Here is a 25,909-nt window from a genome sequence, read left to right as displayed (position 1 = left end):
GTTGAGGGGAAAAAGCCCAACAAATTTAGCAGGTTTTGATACGTAAATCCCACATCTTGAAAGATTGCCTGCGAAAAATGTCTTGAGGAAAGTGGGAATTATTTTGTTATGGCCTAATGGTTAGAGAAGCAGCTTTGGGACCAAAAGGTCGTCGGTTCGATTCCCTGGACCAGCAGGAATGGCTGAAGTGCCCTTGAGGAAGGCACCTAACGGCCTCTGCATGCTCTTGCGACAAGGCTTTCGCAGATAGCTTTTCACAGACAGTCATAATTTATCGTTGAGCGGGGAGTAATGGGCGTGCACGATGTTATTCACCGGCACAACGCAAGGGGGCGCGAAGTCGCGAAATCGCTAGGAGTAGTTGGTGGGTGTGGTTAGTGGAGTGTTTATCCTCCAGTTACTTATAATGACTAGAACTGGAGTCTGCTCTGCTCTGCTCTGCACATTTTACTGAAGACTCGTACAAGACCTCTGATCTGTAAAAAGAGCGTTGGCTATAAGCCCGTATTGAAAGAGGGTGCAGTACCAACAAAGAAAACTACAAGAAAAGGAAAGTATTCCTTTTTTTAAAAAAGGAAAGTAAGTTCAGTTGCACCAGTTCTCCTGGAGTGAGCCGAGGGTTGGAATGGGATGGAATGGGACGTGACATGTTATGGCTCGGGCAGTGACCTCCCAGCGGTTGTTGCTAAAACTGGTGACGTCCCGTTCCGTCCCGGGTTTTAGTAATTGCCTGAGCCGAGCAGTAATGGCGGAGTACTCAGTATGTAGAAAATAGAGAATGAGTGGAGCAGCCGTCTGATTTCTAAACTGGATATTGCTGCCATCTCGCCCTTACGTGGAAGAAGCGAATGAACAGAGAACTGAACGAACAACTGAAAGTCAGATTGTTTCAGAACAATCGGCCACAAGGTCGGCCTTCAAGAAGCGAGAACACAGATGGGTCAGCTCCGACTCTCATTTAGGTTAATCCATGTAACCTGTATTGTGTGTTTAAGTTAGCGGTATAAGATTATTTAATTTGCTTCAGAATGTGATTGTCTCAGTTCATCTGATTATTTAATGAGCCTTTTACGTTTTATCAGTGAAAATGCATGCATGTACATGTATGTTGCGTAAGTTATAACACCCATCCTGTTTTAATGAGAGTCAACCCACAATCAGTGAAGTCAAATCAGTCTTAGTTGAGCAAGTCGGTGATGGTATTTCTTACTTTCAGCATAAATTTTTATTTATATGACTTTGGTCTATAGCTGTAAAAGGCCTCGGCCTTAAAACCGGTTACCGCTGTGACGTCACGCACTCAGGGCTGGCTGGCTCAGCGGGGCAACTCGAATGCCAACTTTGCGTTCGATTTTAACTCTCAGAAATGTATATATATTTTTTTATTCCCATTTATGCAGCATACAAGAGTCAAGGATGGACATACTATCCACTCAGAAATGTATTTAAAAATAAAGGTTCTGCGTATCTGCTTTAAGCATTTCTACTTGTCTCATTTCTACCTTTGTCACTTAGAACTTGTGTGCAGTTTTTAAACTGCTGTGTACTGTTTACTACATACTTCATTAACTTTGTGGGGTTTTTTATTTATTTATTTATTTATAGAGACTACATCATTATTCTTGTACTGTGCAGGATAAACATATTCATTTGTTGCCCTTTTCACTTCGGCGTGGTATCCAGTGCTACAGGCTCGTCTCTGTTGTTTGATCAGATGCTGGCACTCGACACTGCCTCATGCCACCAGCTGCCCTGGCTGCCGTGAACAGCGTCAGGGCCTTTGCTGTGGACTTCTCCTAGCTGCAGGACCCCAGGACTCCCCTCTCAAAAGCTTTATTGATGTGCTGCTGATGGCTGCTTCGCTCATCTCTTCTTAACACTGTGCCCATACTGGCTTCTCACACTCGTCACTCTCGCACTCTGTCATGCCAAGATAGTGTCCAAGTCCTCATATGCTGGATTCCTGTGGCTTTTAATTTCAGCTTGTGTATTTTTAATTCGATTTTGACCCTTTTGATGCGTCGACAAAATTTCAGCACCACATTCTTATGTTTCAGAACGTGGTGTCGTGTCCCCCCCCCGCCCCCCCCTTCTTTATTTTTGGTTTTGTAGAATTGCTGCATTTCCCAGCTGTGATTTTTATCACTTCGGATGTCTCTGATTTGCTTTTGTCCTCTTGGCTGTTGTATTTCCTAATTAATTAATGGGTTATGTTTTTAGCTGAATGTAGTACTCCTGTGTTTTCTCTATTAGAGATGCAGAAGAGATTTTTTGCAGCTTTATACACTGCCTATTAATTCCCTATAAATTTACTGCCTATTATTACTAGGTAAAGCTGGCTGCCCTCCGACACTACTGTCGCTCATCAAATCCCTTCACATCAACATGAAAGGTCAAATACAGTGTGGTGGCGAGCGATCAGACCCATTTCCCATTGACAAAGGGGTAAAGCAAGGCTGCGTACTAGCACCCACCTTATTTGGCATATACTTTTCATTTGTTTTCAAACATGCTTACATTGGATTGGAAAGGAATGTTGGTGTCTCTCTGTTGTCTAGAGCTGATGGAAACGTCTTCATAGTCTGGCTAACGCGACTTCAAAGCTCTGTGAGCATTGGTCTGGCAAAGATATTAAGCCCAACCGTTTCCCAAAGTGCGTGGTTGACCCGCCTCCCTGAAATGCCTCAGTTTGCTACTGGTCGAAGCCAGAAAAGGCTGTGATGAAGCTTAAACCAATCACATCACTCTTTCCTCTGACGTATGTGACGCGACGGGGCTAACTGGTAGATTAAACACTTACCGAAGCCGGTCGGGAGCAAGGCGAAAACGTCCTTCCTTTCAATAAATACCTCCAGGGCTGCTCTTTGCTCCGTTTTTAATGAGAACTTGCTCCATGTTCGTAATGTTTCTCGTGAATGAAGCGCTTCCGGCATAGATTCTGTAAACAATCTATGGCTTCCGGTCGCAGTTCTACTACGTCACTGCCTTGAACACGCCTCTACCCAGGGCCGTTGGAGATGCTCAAAGTTGATTGGCTCCCGATTTTTTGGGAGCTTGGAAGAGCTGTAGATAGCTTGCCTGGCCAGACTAAGCTCGCAAGAGGCCCTCATGTTGCGTCACACTTAGGATGGGAGGGCCCAGGCTAACGTCTTCAACCTGTCTCGCTTTAAGGCCAAATCAAAAACTGAGGAATTTATTATCAGAGAATTGTTGTATGCTGACGATGCCGCCCTCTGTGCATCATCGCCTATGCAACTCCAAGCACTACTAGACTGTTTTGCTGATTCTTGTAGTACCTTTGGATTGACAGTTAGTCTGAAAAAGACCGTCACTCTGTCACAGGCTCAAGAACCATATCAATTTATGATCAATGACACACCGCTAGTTAATGTAGATGAATTTACATATGTTGGATCAACAGCTACTCGTAACACAACTCTAGACAAGGAGATTTCAATAAGACTTGGTAAAACTTCCACAACTTTCGGAAGACTCGCCAAACAAGTATGGAAAAACAAACATGTACAAAAGTACGTGTATACGAGGCCTGTGTCCTCAGGATTCCTCTTTATGGAGCTGAATCCTGGACCACGTATAGGCACCAGGAATCACATCTCAGCGCCTTCCACACAAGAAATCTCCGCTCCGTCATTGGCAAAACATGGGAAGATAAAATGACTAACCAGGAACTCTTTGAAGCTACAAAGTCAGAACCTCTGCCTTCAAGGCTAAAGTTCATACTCCTCAGATAGGCTGGTCATGTTACTTGAATGCCCACCACTTGTGTACCACACAAGATACTCCACAGTGTGCCGAAGGAAGGAATGCGCCAGACAGGAAGACCAAGACTGTGCTTTAAAGACGTCCTCAAGAGGGACTTGAAAGATTTTTCTATCTATCCTGACACCTAGGGTTGAGTGCAGGCCCGGCGCCAAGAACGGTTTACTAAGGGGGCAATTAGAAATCACAAGGGGGCAAATATTTTTCATATAGTGTGTAGTAGTGATGGCGGTCTGACAACGTGTTTCAAACAATTAACTGCGCCAACCACAAAACCACGGCCCCGAAGGTTGCTTTAGTCCGGGAAAATCATGTGACATATTACCAGGGCAGTTGCGCTTTATCAACACCCGTGCCCACCTGTTAACCCTCCCCTCCAATTTTCTCACAGACACGCGGTACAACCGGAAAGATGCCAAACATAAAACACACACAAACCTACAGGCAAGTCCTTTACATTTAAAATACATACAAATAGCTCCGCGGCATGAAAACAAAACGTCAATGCAAGTCTAAGGTACTTGGCTCGGCGGCCAAAATCATAATTTAAAAAAATCAACAGACCCCGCGGCTGCACCAGTAATAGCCTTCCTGACTCGCACCGAGGCAACGCTAACCACTTACTTAATCCGCGATCCCAGTTTAGGCGTGTAGGGGACAAAACACTCTGAAGTGATGAATTTTCACCCCCGCTGCATGGGGGGTGACGTCAACGACACACATTCTTGCGCTATTTGCGCACAAAGCGGACCATATATGAACACATACACCAACATAAACGGAGATCAACTTAGCCTACAAAGAAAGAAAATGGATTCACAATATTGTGATTGAATTCGTTTTATTCGGTGGGGGAAAGACTACTCCCGTAAATTTGACTGCATATTACAGGATATTGCAGAGACAGTGCACTTGTCATAACAACCAATCAGATTTGTTCTACCGTGCCAGTTTTAGTAGTGATTTATGTGAAATGTATTTTTGTGCAATGCGCAACCACTTAATATTTCGTATTTGAAAATGCAAATTATTAATACGTCTATAATACATGATATTTTCATAAGAAAACAATTAAGTGATCTGAGTCTCCGTTGAGGGGGCGGGGCCGTAGCCACGAGGGGGTGACGCCCCCTTTCGTCCCCCCCACGGCGCCGGGTCCGGTTGAGTGGAGAAGCTCCATCTGTAAAGGCCGATTTATTGAATGCTGACAACAACCAAGAGACACTCAGAAAACGAAGAGAGAAGCGAAGAGTGGTTGAATGAAGGTCACTTCAGCATTGTCGTCCACGACAGATGCTTGCCAAACAAACATTACAAGTAATCACCCCCTCAACCGTTTTGTATTGTTATTGTAGTGGATATTTTATGGATCCACTAAAATAGCCCATAAAATTAAAGTGGTCTGAGATTGTTGTTTCATGGACAACAGCCTGGAGTTGACACTGAATGGTGCGAAAAACAAAAACCTTTCAGCAGTTTTGTAGTTGAACTTTGGAAAAAGAACAGATCAGAAAACCATCGTCTCTCCAGTTTTGGTGATCGTGTGCCCTCTTGGCTGACAGAAGGATAACCCCAATGTGGTATTCTGCTGTTGGAGTCCAGCCTCAAGAGTTGGTGTGCTGTACGTTCTGAGATGCTTTTCTGCGAACCATGGTTGTAAAGAGTGCTTTTTTGTGTCACTGTCAGTTCGAACCAGTCGAGCTGTTCTCCTCTGACCTTTCATCAACAAGACATTTCTGCCCACGGTATTGCCACTCGTTGGATGGTTTTGCTTTTTGCACCATTCTGTGGAAACACTACAGACTGTGTGTGAAAAGCCCACGAGATTCTGATGTTTGATGAACTGAAGCTCTTGACCTGTAGCTGCATGATTTTACACATTATGCTGCTATCGCATGATTGGCTGACTTGATAATTGCATGAATTAATAGGGGGACAGATCTTCTGATTAAAAGCTTGCTTGTCCAACAAAACTCTTAGTTTGCACATTCTCCTGGATGCTGCAGTAGAAAATAAACAACATATAAAATAATGACAAAGTTAAACAAAAAAAAAAGTTGGACAAGTTTTCCATAATTCTTCCGAGACTTGTGTGAAGCTCCGTGTTATCTAGAGACCCATCGACCTGTCTTTTCGACGGCCAGTACCAGAAGTCGACGGGTAATTTTCTGCGACGACAGGCTTCAAAATTCCTATTAGCGAAAATTATGATGAAACAAAAACAAGCAACATTAGTTGCACTGGCAGATCAAAATAAACACCAGTGGATGAGTGCGGACCCCGAACAACACAATAAATCTGCATCCCACGGGCGTGTTTCTCCAGTACAGTATTTGCTCTCCCTTCTATCTGAAGCAGGACGTGATTTGCTGCTCAGAACCACTACCGTGCTCCTATTGGCCAGCACATGGCACGACAACCAACCATAGCCCTTGTTTCATACTCCAGCCAGGTTCAGCTGTAACAACAGAATAAAGGTTGGCCTCCGCAACCAACTGAGCAACTTAGCATTAATTGGACCGCCTTGTTCGTCTAAGCTACGCTAAGAAAGCCATTGAGGACTTCCTGTTTGAGGAAGCCGCAGAACTTTTCATGCACCCTCGTCTGAGGTGTGTGTGTGAAATCTCTAATGCTTAGACATGCTCATTATGTACATGTAAAGGTTAGCTTCTGTGGTTAGGACAGCCATTACCAATTGACCACAAGGGGCGGCACAGTGGTGTAGTGGTTAGCGCTGTCGCCTCACAGCAAGAAGGTCCGGGTTCGAGCCCCGTGGTCGGCGAGGGCCTTTCTGTGCGGAGTTTGCATGTTCTCCCCGTGTCCGCATGGGTTTCCTCCGGGTGCTCCGGTTTCCCCCACAGTCCAAAGACATGCAGGTTAGGTTAACTGGTGACTCTAAATTGAGCGTAGGTGTGAATGTGAGTGTGAATGGTTGTCTGTGTCTATGTGTCAGCCCTGTGATGACCTGGCGACTTGTCCAGGGTGTACCCCGCCTTTCGCCCGTAGTCAGCTGGGATAGGCTCCAGCTCGCCTGCGACCCTGTAGAACAGGATAAAGTGGCTAGAGGTGATGAGATGAGATGAGGTGCTAATCAAGACTGAGCATTGCAAAATTAGGCACAAAGACTACATGTGGTATAAAATGGCATAAAATAAAGAATTTTCTTCAAATGATTTGAGTTGACGGATTCCTTTTTCAGAAATTCACTACCTAAAAGACCTTATTTTAAGAGCTTCTCCCAACTGCTTTTTCATGCCAAGATTGCACCAAAGGGCCCCGAACTGGCTTCAGTATTTCAAATTTTCCTGGGGGAGCATACCCCCGGACCCGCCTAGCAGTTCTTCACTGGGCCGTCAGACATCCTTCTCTCAATTTCAAGATAATACCTTGCAGTGTGATATAATGCAAGATGTTCTGCAACATTGGAACAAAACATTCGCATCAAAATAGGAAATGTATTATATATATGGTTCAGACGTAAGTAAGAGTGATGTTTGAAACAAACAACGTCAAGTAATGTTTTAGTAGAAGTTGAATGGAGTCTCTCTCTGCTCAATTAAAATGCCATCTTGATATACCTGATCCTCACATCAAAAAGACCTTTTTTTTTTTCCTGTGGTGCGAAGGAAAGAGGAGATGCGTCCCTGAAATGAATCCGTAATCTTCACAAGTCCTGCATACAGCATTGCTGAATAGAGGTGGACAAAATACCCAACTTCATTACTTCAGTCAGAGTACAGATCCTACTGGTCAAATGTGACTCCGATACAAGTGAAAGTTGTCCAGTCAAATTTTTACTTAAGTTAAAGTACTGAAGTACTCACTTTTAAAAATACTGAAGTATTAAAAGTACATTTTCTGTCAGCGCATTGTTGTATTATTGCCACAACGCTTACAAAACCTAATGCCGTTACCAAAGACAGAAATGTGAATTCGCAAAATGAACGCATGCTGTGCCATCATGGCGGTTTAACGTTAAGCTAGCTAGTCAGTGAAACTCCACCTGACATGCTAGCAAACTCTTTTCAAACTCAAAATCATATTGGGTAGCTAATGCTACTAGAAAAGAAAGATTTCTACATTCTGTTTATTTGGCAAGATTATGCTAAAACATATTTCTGAAAGGACTTCAGATAAGTTAACATTATTCATGTTAGCGTAACTCCGTTTTTACATGCTAACTAACAGTGTCCAAGTTAACTAGCTATGTGTTAACGTTAGCGGTGGACAAGGCTACGGCAACTTGGCGGGAAAATCCATAGAAAGTCATTTGACTAATCAGACTGCACAGCTATTGCAATGTTATCGCTGGCTCTAAAAGCACAGACAACTTCGTTACAGGCTTTCTCTTGGAATAAAACGTTTATATACCTCAATATGCTTCCGCAGATCGGATGGCGAGTTTTTGTAGGCCGTGATGTGGTTTGTTTTTGGCAAACATTTAAAATGAAATTAATCTTGAATCCTTTCAGGAAACTAAAACATGGGTTCCAGCTATAGCCATGAGTGCGTGCATTCTCCAGAAGAACCGCCTCCTTCCATTCTGCCATCAACTGATCGTGTTAAAGAACGCTGCTGAGAAATCACTGATCTTGATTTTATCCAGTCTATGGACGTGACGTGACCCTAGTGATTACTGATCGGCTGTCTCAGTGTCACCTGCGAAAAAACCAATCACGTTTTAGAAAAGAAAAGAAAAAAAATCCACTTTCAAAGCTGCCTCATAGTAACGAGTAACGAGGACCTTGACAGAAATGTAGTGGAGTGAAAAGTACGATATTTGTCTTTCAAATGTAGTGAAGTTAGAGTCATACGTTTCCAAAAAAATAATACTCAAGTAAAGTACAGATACTCAAAGTGTACTTAAGTACAGCACTCAAGTACTTAAGTGCTTTGTTACTGTCCACCTCTGATGCTGAAATAGCTAGATAATTATCTAAATCTCTAATTCTCAAGCTCTTAGCTGCTTTACTGACATTGTCTGCGAGTCTTGTAGTCAAGTCACTAAACCTCGAGTCCGAGTCCAGTCTCGAGTCCCCAGTGTTCAAGTCCAAGTCATGAAAGAAAATTTCGAGTCGAGTCCGAGAACCAGACTCCAACCGCACCATTTGACGGCGGCTGTTGCTGCCTTTATGTGAAACCGTCTCTGCTACTGTGTTGGACTAACGTTCCTGCTCGACTGCCCCATTTTATGCTGTGTTCACACTGATACTGGTACGAAAGTGGTATAACTGTATTGATACAAAGTATACCGGTACAGTTTAGTGCATCTGTCCACACTAGCGAGAAATGTTTGTGGTTTTCTTTCACGGTAGTTGAAATGCGCGTGCGCGAAATGTTTCCGTGGTTACCGAGTAACTTCCTTCCGAGAATATATGGCGGATGAAACAACGTGTGTGCGCTTTTTGTTGTCAGTGTACAGTCTGTATTTCTGGTGGTCATTTATTCAGTCGAATCGTATAAAACGCGTGAGGCAGTTGAGAAAGAAACAAAGAAAACGAATCTCCGTTCTTCACTATTTTATTCAGCGAAGACATCGGTTGAGGTGTGTGACTTTGCGCATGCGCATTATATTTGTATCGATACAGAACCGCTTCATCTGTCCACACTACAGTGAAGCGCTGCAGTACCGATACTGTACCGGTACGAAACCCATACATTTGTGGGTTTCGTACCGATACAGTTATACCGCTACAGTACCGGTATAGTTGCTAGCGTGGACAGGCGTTGCGGTACAAAAGTAGTTTCGTATCGGTACAAAATCCCTAGTGTGGACAGGGTATTAGTTAACAGGCTACAGATTAAAAAGCTTGTTCATCGCTCAGCAAGCCCCGCCCACTATCAACAGGGCAAATAACATGAGAGAGGGTTAACACTAGCTAGTTCATCGCTCAGCAAGCCCCGCGATCAACAGGGCAATGAACACAGCGTGTCACTTCCTTCTCTGGGTGGAGTCTTACCAAATGACGATTGAAGTTCGAGGTTGCCCCCGTCGTCTCCTCGATAGTTCTTCTCCATATGGAACACGTATTGTAGCAGCGCATTTTTTTCCCACTGCACGAGAAGTCTGTATAAGCAAAGCGGACAATCCTAGCGGCTTCTCTCCAGGCATTTTAGCGCCATTAACGTTAGTTTGTTCCTGAACATGACGTATGAACAGGTGAATGTGCATTCTCTTGCACGAAATTAGTATAACAATTAATGTAGCGATAAATAAATATCTTATGCCAAATGATTATGGCATGTTACAAAAATAAAGAAAAAGTCAGAGTGCTCGTCTCCAATTTACGAGTCCGAATGCAGTTAACGCACGAGTCTGAGTTCAAGTCAAGTCACGAGTCCTTAAAATTAGGGCACGAGACAGACTCGAGTACTACAAGTCTACTATCTGCTGAGCTTTATTCTGGGCTCTTGGAAAAACAAATCTTCTCAGCATGAGGTCAAATTAAGGACATATGACTCATGAATAGTTGGAAACACGAAGTCCTGTCTGTTTAGTGAAATGGCTGAGTCTCTTGTAAGGAATGTTGTCAGTGCTCTCCTCTGGTAATTATGGAAAATAAAGGAGACTTTTCTCTCTCATATATCATTTTTGCTAGAAACCCAGTCAGTGTTGTCGGCTCTTTGTAATCAAGGTTTTGTGAATCGGAACAGCTTTGATTGCAAGAAGGCTTTAAAGGAACAGTCCACTGTACTTCCATAATGAAATATGCTCTTATCTGAATTGAGACGAGCTGCTCCGTACCTCTCCGAGCTTTGCGCGACCTCCCAGTCAGTCAGACGCAGTCAGACGCGCTGTCACTCCTGTTAGCAATGTAGCTAGGCTCAGCATGGCCAATGGTATTTTTTGGGGCTGTAGTTAGATGCGACCAAACTCTTCCGCGTTTTTCCTGTTTACATAGGTTTATATGACCAGCGATATGAAACAAGTTCAGTTACACAAATTGAAACGTAGCGATTTTCTATGCTATGGAAAGTCCGCACTATAATGACAGGCGTACTAACACCTTCGGCAGCGCATTGATACGGAGCTCAGATATCAATGCGCTGTCGAAGCGCGCAGAAGGTGTTAGTACGCCTGTCATTATAGTGCGGACTTTCCATAGCATAGAAAATCGCTACGTTTCAATTTGTGTAACTGAACTTGTTTCATATCGCTGGTCATATAAACCTATGTAAACAGGAAAAACGCGGAAGAGTTTGGTCGCATCTAACTACAGCCCCAAAAAATACCATTGGCCATACTGAGCCTAGCTACATTGCTAACAGGAGTGACAGCGCGTCTGACTGCGTCTGACTGACTGGGAGGTCGCGCAAAGCTCGGAGAGGTACGGAGCAGCTCGTCTCAATTCAGATAAAAGCACATTTCATTATGGAAGTACGGTGGACTGTTCCTTTAAGGTCTCGTTAGCTTCTCCCACTGTTAGAGAATCTTACAGAACCAGCTGCTTTTCTCTCTCCTCTCTTTTATGTGTGGTTAATCCCTGCTCAGAATAAAAAAAAAAATCTCCTTGACAGTGTAGCATAATGATGGCAGAACACTTAAAAGTAAAAGGAACTGCATTACAAGAACCGCGTTACACAATGCGCTATTCGTATAATAAATGATTTCTTTTTCTCTTCACCAAGAAGCTTTATTATGCTGATGTGTGAGCTGTTTTTATAGTTTCCAGAGTGAGAAAGACAAGCATGAGCTGGCATATCTGGCTTTGTCTTGTTGGCTTCTGTTTTATTCCACAGGGCACCTTTGCCCTGCAGTTTCTCCTCTGACCTCCTTCAACTGTCTCATGCAACGGCCAGTTTTCAGGGATATATTTAAAAATTTGAAATAAAACGTAGCTTGAAATCTTATTTTTCTACCACCGAGCACAAAATAGTGGCAGCTCTAATTCAGATCCCAGGTTTATATTAATGCACTCGTTCGAAGGTTATAATTAAAAAAAAAACTTCGTTCACAGGGACTCCTGTGGAAGATGCTTCACATAATCTAAGATTAAAAATAAACATTAATACATATTATATAGCAAAGAAAAAAAAACATTTGAAACCAAGAAAGCATATTTAACAGTTATTCCACGAAATCGAGTCGTACATGAGCTGGTCGCCAATGAGAAGCGTACAGCACCGAGTCGGCTATAAGCCATGTACGACGAGATTGAGTGGAATAACTGTTTTATTCTATCCACATTCACTGGATTTTGAGAAACGGAGCATTTTAATTTTTTGCAAATTCAATAAATAAAAACTTGATACAGAACGTCCGACCAAATCATTTGCACTTCGAATGTAAACAAACTGGCGAAATGACTAACAATTTGTGAAAAATGCGATAATAATTCCTGAAAAAAAAAAAGATTTAAAAAAGGTACTGACCATCAAATACTTTTATTCCATATTTTGTTGGGGTTTTGTTTTCGAGTAGTTTTTATTTCGTCCTCGGTTGGTTCAGCAACACACCGCCATTTTGTTTTTCTCTACTCACCACGGGTGATTGCTCTCAGACAACGAGGGAGGCTCAGCCTCCTCTAAAAATGACGAACATCGTGTAGGATGAATTGCGCTAGGCTTATGTTATAGCTGACCTTATAACATTGCTATTTCAGATCCAGAATCATAGAAATACATGTGCTCAACCCAACTACAGTGCGAAATCATTCCCTTATAACTTTCCCCGGTTTGCCTAATGTGTGCATGAGTTTTTCCCCCTCGTGACAGCGCGATGCAGCCCAGCCTCAGTGCACTTCAGTGGCATTTGGGAGCTCTGCGCTTTTCAATCTCAAAATGCAAGATGATTATTGGACAAATACTGCGAAAACGCCCGCCCATGGACTCCCAGCCTCACAGTGGGAGGGACATGGCAGTTTCCGCGAGGAGACTTGTGATTGGTGAAAGCGGCTGGATATTTTCTTTGATTGACAGCTCATTTCAACTATAGACAGGCAGCGGTGAATCTCAGTTCAGTCCCATGCGGATTCGCAAGTGCTGTGGTGTATTGTTAGAGATCAGCTTACATTTCGATTTCATTCATTACATACGGTTTCTACCAGCTTTTTTAGTTTGTATATATTTTCATTGTAAATAAAGTGTAAATATCGTGTTGTCAAGTTTGCTATCTTAGTTCCAGAAATGTCGTTTATTTGAGTGACTGAACTTGAACTTGAGGGGGCTAGTCAGCTAGCAAGAAAGCTGCGCACGGATGCCAAGCATTGCTGATTTAATTTTGGCGAAGCCATTTGCCAGTCTTCCTTTCAAGGAAAAAATTAAAATTAAAGAGCAGGGTAGAGCAACGCCTCATTGACTTGGTGAAAAAGGTAGGGAATAATACTCGTTCCTTTCAGCTCTCCTGGTACGAGAAAGTGAATTGGCTAACAGCAAGTGACCCACATCAACAACAGTAAATAGGCTACTTTAGTAATATGTCATGGATGGACCAAAAATATAGAATCTATTTAAAATGTTTATGCTGAGTATATTACAACCCCGATTCCAAAAAAGTTGGGACAAAGTACAAATTGCAAATAAAAACGGAATGCAGTAATTTACAGATCTCAAAAACTGATATTGTATTCACAATAGAACATAGACAACATATCAAATGTCGAAAGTGAGACATTTTGAAATTTCATGCCAAATATTGTCTCATTTGAAATTTCATTACAGCAGCATATCTCAAAGTTGGGACAGGGGCAATAAGAGGCTGGAAAAGTTAAAGGCACAAAAAGGGAACAGCTGGAGGACCAAATTGCAACTCATTAGGTCAATTGGCAATAGGTCATTAACATGACTGGGTATAAAAAGAGCATCTTGGAGTGGCAGCGGCTCTCAGAAGTAAAGATGGGAAGAGGATCACCAATCCCCCTAATTCTGCGCTGACAAATAGTGGAGCAATATCAGAAAGGAGTTCCACAGTGTAAAATTGCAAAGAGTTTGAACATATCATCATCTACAGTGCATAATATCATCAAAAGATTCAGAGAATCTGGAAGAATCTCTGTGCGTAAGGGTCAAGGCCGGAAAACCATACTGGGTGCCTGTGATCTTCGGGCCCTTAGACGGCACTGCATCACATACAGGCATGCTTCTGTATTGGAAATCACAAAATGGGCTCAGGAATATTTCCAGAGAACATTATCTGTGAACACAATTCACCGTGCTATCCGCCGTTGCCAGCTAAAACTCTATAGTTCAAAGAAGAAGCCGTATCTAAACATGATCCAGAAGCGCAGACGTCTTCTCTGGGCCAAGGCTCATTTAAAATGGACTGTGGCAAAGTGGAAAACTGTTCTGTGGTCAGACGAATCAAAATTTGAAGTTCTTTATGGAAATCAGGGACGCCGTGTCATTCGGACTAAAGAGGAGAAGGACGACCCAAGTTGTTATCAGCGCTCAGTTCAGAAGCCTGCATCTCTGATGGTATGGAGTTGCATTAGTGCGTGTGGCATGGGCAGCTTACACATCTGGAAAGACACCATCAATGCTGAAAGGTATATCCAGGTTCTAGAGCAACATATGCTCCCATCCAGATGACGTCTCTTTCAGGGAAGACCTTGCATTTTCCAACACGACAATGCCAAAGCACATACTGCATCAATTACAGCATCATGCCTGCGTAGAAGAAGGGTCCGGGTACTAAACTGGCCAGCCTGCAGTCCAGATCTTTCACCCATAGAAAACATTTGGCGCATCATAAAACGGAAGATACGACAAAAAAGACCTAAGACAGTTGAGCAACTAGAATCCTACATTAGACAAGAATGGGTTAACATTCCTATCCCTAAACTTGAGCAACTTGTCTCCTCAGTCCCCAGACGTTTACAGACTGTTGTAAAGAGAAAAGGGGATGTCTCACAGTGGTAAACATGGCCTTGTCCCAACTTTTTTGAGATGTGTTGTTGTCATGAAATTTAAAATCACCTAATTTTTCTCTTTAAATGATACATTTTCTCAGTTTAAACATTTGATATGTCATCTATGTTCTATTCTGAATAAAATATGGAATTTTGAAACTTCCACATCATTGCATTCCGTTTTTATTTACAATTTGTACTTTGTCCCAACTTTTTTTGGAATCGGGGTTGTATATTGGAATATATATTTTTCTGGATATGAATTAAACACAGCTACAATTCTGAAAACATTTTTAAACAAAAACACAGCCGAGAACATTTCACACTACAGACCTGGATTAAAAGTGAAGGGTTATCAAAATTGTCAATAAAAGATTTCTCAGTCAAAATAAGTAAAATATAGGGAAAGTGTCATTGAATGAAATGTGTGGCACCCAGCTCTATGTTTGGCTCCTATAGAGATCTTGCATGTGACGTCACATCCGCTCCAGATTGTAAGCAGTTGCCATTTTGTCGGTCAAACGCCATATTTCCGCCGTCTTTCCAACACTGACTTTGTTTTTTTTTTTTTTTCTTCAAATATTACCGTGCCACAATGCCGGAGAGTTGTATGGCATATGAATGCCACAACAGGAGAGGTCAGAAATCGGGAAGAAAGTTTCATAGGCTGCCACGGGACCCTGACAGGCGTGCAAAGTGGATTGCTGCTATCGACCAGGCCGATGCAAACAACAAGAACAAGGCATGGGAACCGACTGGAAAGAACGATTACTGGCGCCTGTGCAGTGACCATTTCATCTCAGGTTCGCCATGTATTTATTTCAGTATATCCATGTGGTTATTCGCAACATAAGTTTATGACTTGCTCTAATAAAAAATTTCGGGAAGTGGGAACCTGAGAAAAGGCTTGGGGCGGGGGGTGGTGGATTGGGTCTTTAGTGGTGTGACAATCAATGTAGTCTCTAGATCTCATCTCATTATCTCTAGCCGCTTTATCCTTCTACAGGGTCGCAGGCAAGCTGGAGCCTATCCCAGCTGACTACGAGCGAAAGGTGGGGTACACCCTGGACAAGTCGCCAGGTCATCACAGGGCTGACACATAGACACAGACAACCATTCACACTCACATTCACACCTACGGTCAATTTAGAGTCACCAGTTAACCTAACCTGCATGTCTTTGGACTGTGGGGGAAACCGGAGCACCCGGAGGAAACCCATGCGGACACAGGGAGAACATGCAAACTCCACACAGAAAGGCCCTCGCCGGCCCCGGGGCTCGAACCCAGGACCTTCTTGCTGTGAGGCGACAGCGCTAACCACTACACCGCCGTGCCGCCCTAGTCTCTAGATATAAAATTATTTTACACTTTTAGGGGTCACATGAATTTCTGTAAAGGTCACCGTCCAGAGATTTATAAGCACGCAGTGCTTCACCACTGAACAGCGAGGGAAAGTTAATGAGGTAATTATACCCGTCTGGGTATTCCACCTCTGGCAGTTCCATATCCACTGACACGGTCGTGAAAACTCCGTCCGGTAAGCCATAAGGGTCACTAATCTGTAGGTTGTTTATTTTAGACATGTATCTAATTATCTGTTCATTAGAAAAATGAGCCGTGTAGTCCGTCGGTTGAAATTGATCCCTTTTGTACACGAGTGCAGCAGTATTCAGCTGTGTTTTTTACCGACAAAATGGCGGCTGTGTACTTTCCGGTCACGTGACTGCAAGATCTCTATACCAGAACACTCTGCTGTTACTGCTGAGGTTCCTGACAAAGAGCTGCTTTCAATAATGATCAATTTTTTAACAACATGCCACAATTTTAAAATATAAAATGTTAAAATATACCCCTCCCCCCCCAACACCACCATCATGTATATTGGACAGTAGGGTAATGGGCCAAAAGAACCTGTTATTTCACAGTTTGTGACCCTGCCAACAATCAGCCAGATCAGAGGCAAGAGTATGGGCAAAATTGATGGTTTTTTTCTTTTTTCTTTTAAAATCTGGAACTATCGTAACCGACCAGCCTCCCCTGTTTGAAAGACTACCAGCCGCCACTGCTACTCACAGTATATGAGCTGATATCCTAGAAGTAAAGTATCCAATCAGAGCATGCGATTGCTCATATCCAGTGAATGTGGATAGAATAATCACCGATATTCGCTGAGCCTGAGGCGGATAATTGTTTTAGTATAAATACACGTGATTATTTTAACAACTTGTCTTAAAAAAATAATTTATTGGCTCAGGCTTTGACTGAAGCCTGTAGGCACCTGTCTGTGTATCTACTGTATGTTTAATCGAGTTTAAGCGTGTTTAAGAGTGTAATTGGTGTGCCAGCCTCGCCTCAGGGAGCGATTCCACAGTCGTGGTTGGTGCCACTCCATACTAGGGCTTTGAACCGGTTCAAGGAACGAAAACGAAAACCGGGAACTTTTTCTATTTCACATGGAACAGAAACGAAACCAGAAACTTTATTTTTTTTTATGTTCCGGAACAGAAACGCTTATTAAAAATAACGGTAACCGGTTAATACCGGTTTTTATTTCATTCCTCAAAGTTTCCGTAGCCTACAAATAATAGTCATTCTTCTCCTGTGCAAGTTTCTATGACCCGCTGGGGTTCACTTCCTGTGTGACGTTCGCTGACTGAATGGAGAGAGCGGGAGGGTGGACTGCTATCACGTCTCCACGTGATAATAGTGCATTACTGAGTGTCTGAGCAAAGAAGAGCCTGAACGTTGCAACCTCCCTATTGGCTGTTTGTAAAAATGTATCAATTGTTGCCCTTCCCACGGGAATCATCGCGGGCTCGAGAGACGAGACCTGACGAGTTTGTTCGTTGGTACTAGAACAAAATGTCTGGACACAAATCGGGTTTTCAGAAAAGGAAAGAAAATAAACGGAGGGTCAAAAATACAAAAAAGGAGGCAGAAAATGCAAAATGAGTTTTAAGGTAGGACAAATGGTTACTTTTCTGAGGCAGCCCGCCGTGGCTGCCTGCAGGCTTATTTATTATAGCCCATGTAGTTAAAATAGTTGATCTAAAATGTTTATAGTTATAGTCATGTGATGGTTGTCCTGATTTAGACTGGTGTTTTTTTTTGGGGGGGGGTTGCGCGATGTTGCACCCGGGTCCAGATTAGGGCAGAACCGGCCCTGGCTACATTTCAGGTGTAGTTTGTTTTATGTATGTATGTACTTGCATAGATGTGTACTTGGTCTTCCAATATGGCGCCTAACAAACTCTCGCGGCGCGGTGACGTCATGCGGGATCCCTCTATAGGGCCTGACTAGCCTTTGGTAACACGCTAAACGAATTATCTTTCATTTTTGGGACTTTTTCTGTTTGTGTAGATGGGAAGACATACTGACAATCCAAATCGCCAACATTTGAAATAATAATTGTTTTGAATTATTTCTTGTCTTATTTAATGAAGGTTGTAATAGAATTAGCCTACATTTGGCTTAAGCCGGATGAGACAGAGACATAATTTTATAGCCATTTGTTAAACAGCTGACGGGGAACGTAATTAACCGTTCCAGGAACAAATTTTTTTTTGTTCTAACCGGTTCGGGAACGTCTATTTAATGGTGGAACCCAAAACCAGAAACGTTAAAATTCCGTTTCTGTTTGGAACGAACCAATAGGAAAAAAATTCTGGTTCAAAGCCCTGCTCCATACCGACTATGTAAGTGCCACGTTATATAACCTCAGCTCATGACGTAATCCTCTGTGACTGAGCGGTTGAGCGCGCTGTCTAGGAAAAGGACACATTTTGCAATGTCGACATAAAAGGCTGAGCTCAGACCTGCACGGGTCTCTCGTTTCAAACTTCAAAATCACGATGTGAGTTTAATAGCGGCACGGCACAGGCTTGTTACTTACGTGTCGAGTCACGTGAAATACTTTTGTTTTGAAATAGATAAAGAGATGAATCACAATTCCACCTTACCTTTGAATAGTTTTAGACCAAACTTCGTCGCAGCTTTAGTGCTTTTAGGAACAGCATTTTCTTTCATCATTTGTAATTCTTCCTCACTTACAGTGACCGAGCGATTGGCCGCCGTTTTGCCGACTCGCTCGAGGTGATTATCATCGAGAAATAATCCGAATTTCTCAACCAGTCAGCGCCCGTGATTTTCTATAATCGCCCGCATATTTATACTGAATATTGTTACTACTTTCTTTGAGCGTATAGTCTATATCTCAGAGTTATAGCTGCTTTTGCTGTCCTCTCCTTTTCACTAGTATTTTTATCATCATATAGCCCAGATCATCTGCGATATCCATCCATCCATTATCTGTCGCCGCTTATCCTGTCCTACAGGGTCGCAGGCAAGCTGGAGCCTATCCCAGCTGACTACGGGCGAAAGGCGGGGTACACCCTGGACAAGTCGCCAGGTCATCACAGGGCTGACACATAGACACAGACAACCATTCACACTCAGGTTCACACCTACGGTCAATTTAGAGTCACCAGTTAACCTAACCTGCATGTCTTTGGACTGTGGGGGAAACCGGAGCACCCGGAGGAAACCCACGCGGACACGGGGAGAACATGCAAACTCCACACAGAAAGGCCCTCGTCGGCCGCTGGGCTCGAACCCAGGACCTTCCTGCTGTGAGGCGACAGTGCTAACCATTACACCACCGTGACGCCCCATCTGCGAGATCATCTCAGCCTATATTTCCTTTACCAGCCTGTAAGAAACCCTCCGGTAGCCATGAAAACCATGAATCGTGCCTCCATATTGCTTTTACTGGTGTCTATTTTTCTACCACACCGTCAGCTTTTACAATACAAGCTAGGGCTGCACAATTAATCGAATTTAATCGAAAATCGCAATTTTGGCTGCCACGATTAAATTAAATGAAAATCGCGATTTATTTCCATTTAAAATGCGAGCTCTGCTGCATATCTGATCAAGCACTTTTTGACCAGTACTCCGCCAAACCATTAGGGGGCGAACCGACGCATGTAAGGTTTCATTACTCCGCCTAAATAATGCCGCTTTTCCACTACAAACGCGGCTGAGTCGGGCTGAGCCGTGCCGTGCTGAGTCGGGCTGAGCGGGGCTGTTGGAGTTGCATTTCGACTACAACCGCGCTGAACCGTGCTGGCTGGAAGTGGGTGGACGTCAGGTGATGTCGTTAAGCAGCGCAAACAGTGACATCAGTGATCTTTTAAGCGGTAGTCTCACGACCCGAATAGTAAACAATAAACATGGAGGACATGGAGTCGTTAGTGTTGCTGGTCTTGATGCTGTGGCTTGTTGTCACCGACAACGCGGACAGATACTGGCAAGAGCGTATAGATGAGGCGAGGCGCATAAGGCTTCAGAAATTCTCGTAATTCGTAATTCTTCTCCTTCCGGGTTTACGGTGTTTACAGATCCCAGCGTGCTCGCGGGGCGTGTGTGGGCGTGTGAGGACACTCCTCCTCACCAATCAGTGCACAGGGGAGTGTCTGCTCACGCCCCCAGCCTCAGTCAGCACGGTTTGGCTCGCTTCAGCCCCACTCCAAAACGGTGCGAGTTTTAGGGGCTAAGCAGGGCTGAAGCGAGCTGAGTCGTGCTGGTTTTTGGTAGTCGAAACGCGAGCCGTGTCGGGCTGAAGTGAGCTGAAGTGAGCTGAAAAAGGGTAGTGGAAAAGGGCCATAAGCAAGCAAGCCAAGTGCGCAGAGCTTGAGTGCAGCGGTATCTTCTTCAAAGGGGTGATGGCGTGAGAGTAGGTAACAGATTGAGGTGAGAGAGAAAAGCTAACTATGTCGTAACAACAGAGTCAATCTGTGTCTGAAGAAGCAGGGGGAGGTGAGGAGGAGTTTGTCCCTCGAAAGGGCTCAAGTTCTGTTATTTGGACGTATTTTGGATTCAGCCTCAGTATAATGCTGTGTAATTGTTGCAATTGAGTTTTCAGTTCCTTCTTCCTTTGGTAATTTCTTGGATAAATTTCATTTATTTGTCATTTGGAAATCAGAATTTCTCTTTTAAATTTCATTCTGCACTGAAAGCTGTTCATATTGTTTGTTTGAATATGGTGAAATAAAAATTTAAGTGATTTCCCTAACATCAAGAATAATCGTGATTAATAATCGTGATTACAATTTTGATCAAGATAATCGTGATTATCATTTTTTCCATAATCGTGCAGCCCTAATACAAGCATCATCCCTTAAGAAATGTGTATCTGTGGAGAGTTAGTTCGATGGAGACCCAGTGTCTGAGGTGGTAAACCCAGGCAACCATTTGCTCCAAATGTTAACCGAAACGTCAAACATCTCATGTTACCTTTAAGGAGCAGAAATTGGCTCATCGTTTACAGCCAGCTATGGCAAAGAGTTGAAGACATCCAGGGCAATCAGTACAGCGCTGTAAAATAATGTCTTAGGCTACATCCACACGACAACGGCAACGAGATGTTATTTAAAAACATATCGCGTCCACATGGGCAACGATCAGTAAAATATCAGGTCCATATGGCAACGCAACGCTTGCTGAAAACGATGCAATACACATGCCACACCTCTAGGGGCGCTGTAAGACGGTCCCTTCGGAGACACCAGAACAATAGAAGAAGTAAGGACGCATGCGCATAAACTATTATGCGCGAGACTTCATATTAGCCACAAAGTCAGAAAAATCTGTTCGTAAATTTACATTATAATGACCAAATACAACGAAAAGTATTTTTCCAGTCTCACCTGTGAAAGGTAATCCCATGTGATCTCGTTTGGACGGGAAACCTGTTGGTACAGTTAAATGCAGCACATGAATGAGGCATCTTTATTCTCCGCTTTGACCTATCCAATATGGCGGCGAGGATGACGTATGATTCTACGCGGAAGGCGGCGTCTTTAATGGTCCGGAATAAATTGAATGCTACACGTTGATGGATTAATTTGTTCTTCTACGCCCTTTTTGAGGAATGTATTGTAGGACTTAAACCAACATCTGAAGAGGTGAGATCGCTCCTTTTTTTTTTTCCCTATTTTTGCTGGCGGGATTGACTCTGCCCTAAGGGCTATTCTCTCTCTCTCTTTGCACCATTACACAATAAATATTCACAGTGAAAATATTTTGTAAGCACGTTTCATGAACCAAGTTATAGGATTTGTTGACAACTCACATCGAGTTCGTTACACTTCTACCCAAGCACTCACAGTCATGTGGTTGTGACGTCATCGTAAACAAATCCGTTCTACTCATCCAGACGACTTCGCAACGGCAACATTGCCAGATCTTTCCACTCTGGAACCCGTTCTCAAAAGATTGCGTTTTGGGGCACCCAAAACGCCGGTGCCGTGTGGACGCCAGGCCGAAACGATAAACAATTGTATTGGATTCACCTGAATCCGTTGCCGTGTGGACAGGGCCTTAGGAAGCTAAAAGAAAAAAAGCAAACTGAAAAGTGTGAAACGTTGTTGAATGCATCTGATGTTTGTGATCGTATGTAATACAAGATGAACTGAAACTACAGTATTTCACAGCCCTTTGACTAATTTCAAGCCTGAAGTGATGCTATTCTCCGAGCCTGAAATAAGCAAAAATATCTGCCAGGGGTGAAATGGATTAGCTTATATTAAAGATGTTTTCTGTTGCTAATAGGGCTGTTACAGTGTTCCAAATCCTGATTTCATGGTTAGTCATAATGCAAGATCTTCAGGTTACCTCACTCAGTGCGTTTACATGCACATAGAGAGAATCGAATTTCTGCCGTTGCTCGACTGAAATCGAAGCTCTAAATGCCATGGAAACACCTTAGCTCGGCTGAAATCGAACCGAACTTGATTTCTCGGAATCGAGCTACACGACCTAGATTATGCGATTTTTGCCGAGCTACTTAGTGCATGTAAACTAGGGGTGTCACGGTATGAAAATTTAACATGACGGTTATTGTGACCAAAATTATCGCGGTATACGGTATTATCACGGTTATTTGAGTGGGCGTGGCTCAGGTTGAGTGGGCGTGGTTCAGGTTTTCAAGTTTGGACTGTGGACAAGTGGATCCTGACCTGGAGATGCAAGTACAGTATGTGGAAATAGGGAGCATGCAGCAATGGGTTAAAAAGTGCAGTGTTTATTATATAATGTAAAATATATATATATATATATATATATATATATATATATATATATATATATATATATATATAAATTCTAATGAAAACTGCCGTTTTCAACATCATGGTAAAGCAAAACTGGTTATGGAAGAAGCTGTTGTATTTTCCCTCGACCCGAAGTCATACGTTACTTCGTGTGTTTCACTGATCCATTTTCACCGTCTTGTGGCGAATGAAAGTTTAGTTGTGTAACTTAGCTTAGAATGGTGATGTTTACCTCAGAATAGCACTAACCACAGCTAGTGCTAGATGCATTTTAAAACTGCTAGCAGTGGCCGTCTTTCGACAATAAAGATTATCATCAAGGTCTAACATTATTGACAGTCGGAAATAATTGTTTCATCTTCCCTCGTCAAAAGTTACTTTGCGCATTTCAGCTAAAACATAGACGTTAACCTACCTTGCACTTGCTGTACAGATGCTGATGATGGTCTCGCAGATGAGTCATTAGATTTGATGTATTGCTGCCTTTCGCTGACACCTTTTTTCTGCACACTCTACATGCAGGAGCACCGTCATCAACAAGTTGTCCCTCCGAATTTTTGAAATATCCAAAATATTTCCACACTTCCGATTTTATCCGCTTGGAAGGCGGATAGATGTCTTCATCTTGATGACCACCACAGTCTCCTCCTTCCGCCATGCTTGAACTTCGGACAGTGAGTGAGTGAACTTGAGTGGCGTCGGCGGGAAAACTCGCACGAAAGTTCAAAGTCTCGCGAAAATGGAAGCTATCGCGGTTTTGACACTCAGAAGGTTATGGTCACCGTCAAAATATTTTAGCGCGGTAACCGTGTACACCGGTAATCGTGACAGCCCTAATGTAAACCCTATCGAGCTACGTAGTCGAGCTACTTACTTCAGCACTGCCCCTTCCGGAAGTGATGAGTGACGAGACCACAAGTGGGAAACACAACAGCCTCGGTCGGCATGACAACAGCATGAATCTTTTCTTTTTGTGGCATTGTTTGCACTGGTAAAATTTAGCTCACTTACTGTATCACCAAATACATCTGTACAGCTGTTGCATAGCTGTGAATTGTGTACGTAAACAAGTCACTGTATTTGTGTGTGTGTGTGTGTGTGTGTGTGTGTGTATATATATATATATATATATATATATATATATATATATATATATATATATATATATATATATAGTCCAACATCTGAAGAATGTCAATAAAAACAAAACAATTGAACTTTTTGTGTGTTTATTAAGACATAAGTTAAATTGTAAGAAAAAAAAATTTTTTTGTAAGCAAAAAATGGACTTTAGAAAAATATACAATTGTGCAAAATAAGTTGTCTTACAAAACAGTGGTCTGCGCAGGAGAGTTTGTAGCCATACAGTCTGTTAGAGCAAGCCTAACAGCTTGAACACGGAACTTGTGAACACGGAACTGCCAGTGTTGCCAGATTGGGCGGTTTTAAGTGCATTTTGACGGATTTGAACATGTTTTGGGCTGGAAAACGTCAGCAGTATCTGGCAACACTGTGATAACTTTGTTTACACTTTTGAATAGCTCTTCTTCATGACGACAACCAGAAGTGTACCAACACGATGGGGCGTGTAGCGCCACCTGTGGCTCGGGTGCACAATGTACCTCACACAATAGCTCGATTTCCTTGTGTGCATGTAGGATTGGATTTCTCTGGCACCCCTGCTGGGACCCTTAGCTCGATTACTGACAGTAGCTCGATTTGGATGTGCATGTAAACGTAATGACTGTTGACGTTTTCAAAATAAAATTTTTGCCATCGATTACATTTTACCCACTCTATTGGATCTTATCTGTTTTATTCAAATGGACTGCGATTCTGTAAAAATGTAGGCTGGATTTTGCAACCTATTCCCTCCAACCTTGGACTCCCCGAAATCCAGACGGGAACCGTCAGGGCCTTCAGACAGGCCCAAACATATCAGCATTTCAAATGTTATATTGAATTTTTCATTCTTTCATAATTTTATGATAATTATTCCCTTCTAATTTTAATTTGGCCTCATTTTCGATCAAATTTGCTTCAGAAATGAAAGGATTACCGTCCTGCAAACATTAAAATCGAGTTCTCCAATGAGATTCAGGGGTTTTTCTAGAAAAATTTAGTATGAGGGCGCTCACCATGGCGAGGGAGTGGGGGGGGGGATGGTGCCGGTTGTCCGTCCCCCCCGTCCGCCGTGCGAAGCCTTTGAAAAATTGAGGCTACAATGGGACATTCTGAGGCTATCTGAGAGGGAAATTGTAACAAATTGTCTGTCAACATTGAAAAAGAAAGAAGTAATCTTCTTCTGCCCCGGACAGTCTTTGGCTTTCTTCTGTTTCGTGCCGCGGGATGACATCTTTAAATGCCCAAGTGTCAACAAAACCAACTCGCGAACTACTGTCAAAAGCTCCCACACCGGTGGGTGAAAGGTCATTCAGTCTCGAGAAATCTCGCTCTGCAAGTCAGCTGACCTTGTACGTAACCCATGTCAAATCTCGCGAGAGCAGCCGCAACAAGTAAACAACATGGCACCTCAGTCTGGAAAACGCCAATTCGGATTGTTTTTGCACCGTCTGGCGGTGTATCTACTATGATTGGAATATTTTTGGAGTAATTATAATGTATTTGATGATCAGACACATTGTCACGTGGTGTTGCTGGGATGTTTTCACGGAGAAAAGATCGTTTTGAGAAAGATTGCATGTTGTGCAGTAGCATATAAGTGCATGGCCTAAGTGTGACTTGGGGTTCAATCAGCATTTCAGTAAGGGGGCGCACGCCGAGAGTAAGAGGGCGCAGCGCCCCTGTTCCCCGGTTTAGACGAAAGCCTGAGATTTTTTTGTTTGTTGTCTCTAGGCTGAGAAGAGTTTAGAGCTGGCTCACTCATTGGTTACGACTTCATTGCCGGGACAGAAGGCCATGTTTATGTAGAAAGTGACAGATGAATTAACCAATCAGATTTTGATTTATAGTGGGAAGGACCAAAAATTTATCACCCTCGGCCTTCTTGAAGGCCAACGCGAGCTTAAGCGCAAGTCAACGCAGCAGTGAAGTCACCTTCCAGCCGGTGTAGCGTTCATCCGTAGTGTTCATGAATGCTAATAAAGCAGCCAAGCCAGTGCTATCGAGAGCAAGTAGCACAGCCTAACGACCGAGGAACGAAGATTTC

The sequence above is a fragment of the Neoarius graeffei genome, chromosome 12, assembly GCF_027579695.1.
Source record: "Neoarius graeffei isolate fNeoGra1 chromosome 12, fNeoGra1.pri, whole genome shotgun sequence".
NCBI lineage: Eukaryota > Metazoa > Chordata > Actinopteri > Siluriformes > Ariidae > Neoarius > Neoarius graeffei.
The sequence above is the reverse complement of the archived record's forward strand: the minus strand, read 5'-3'. Positions refer to the sequence as shown.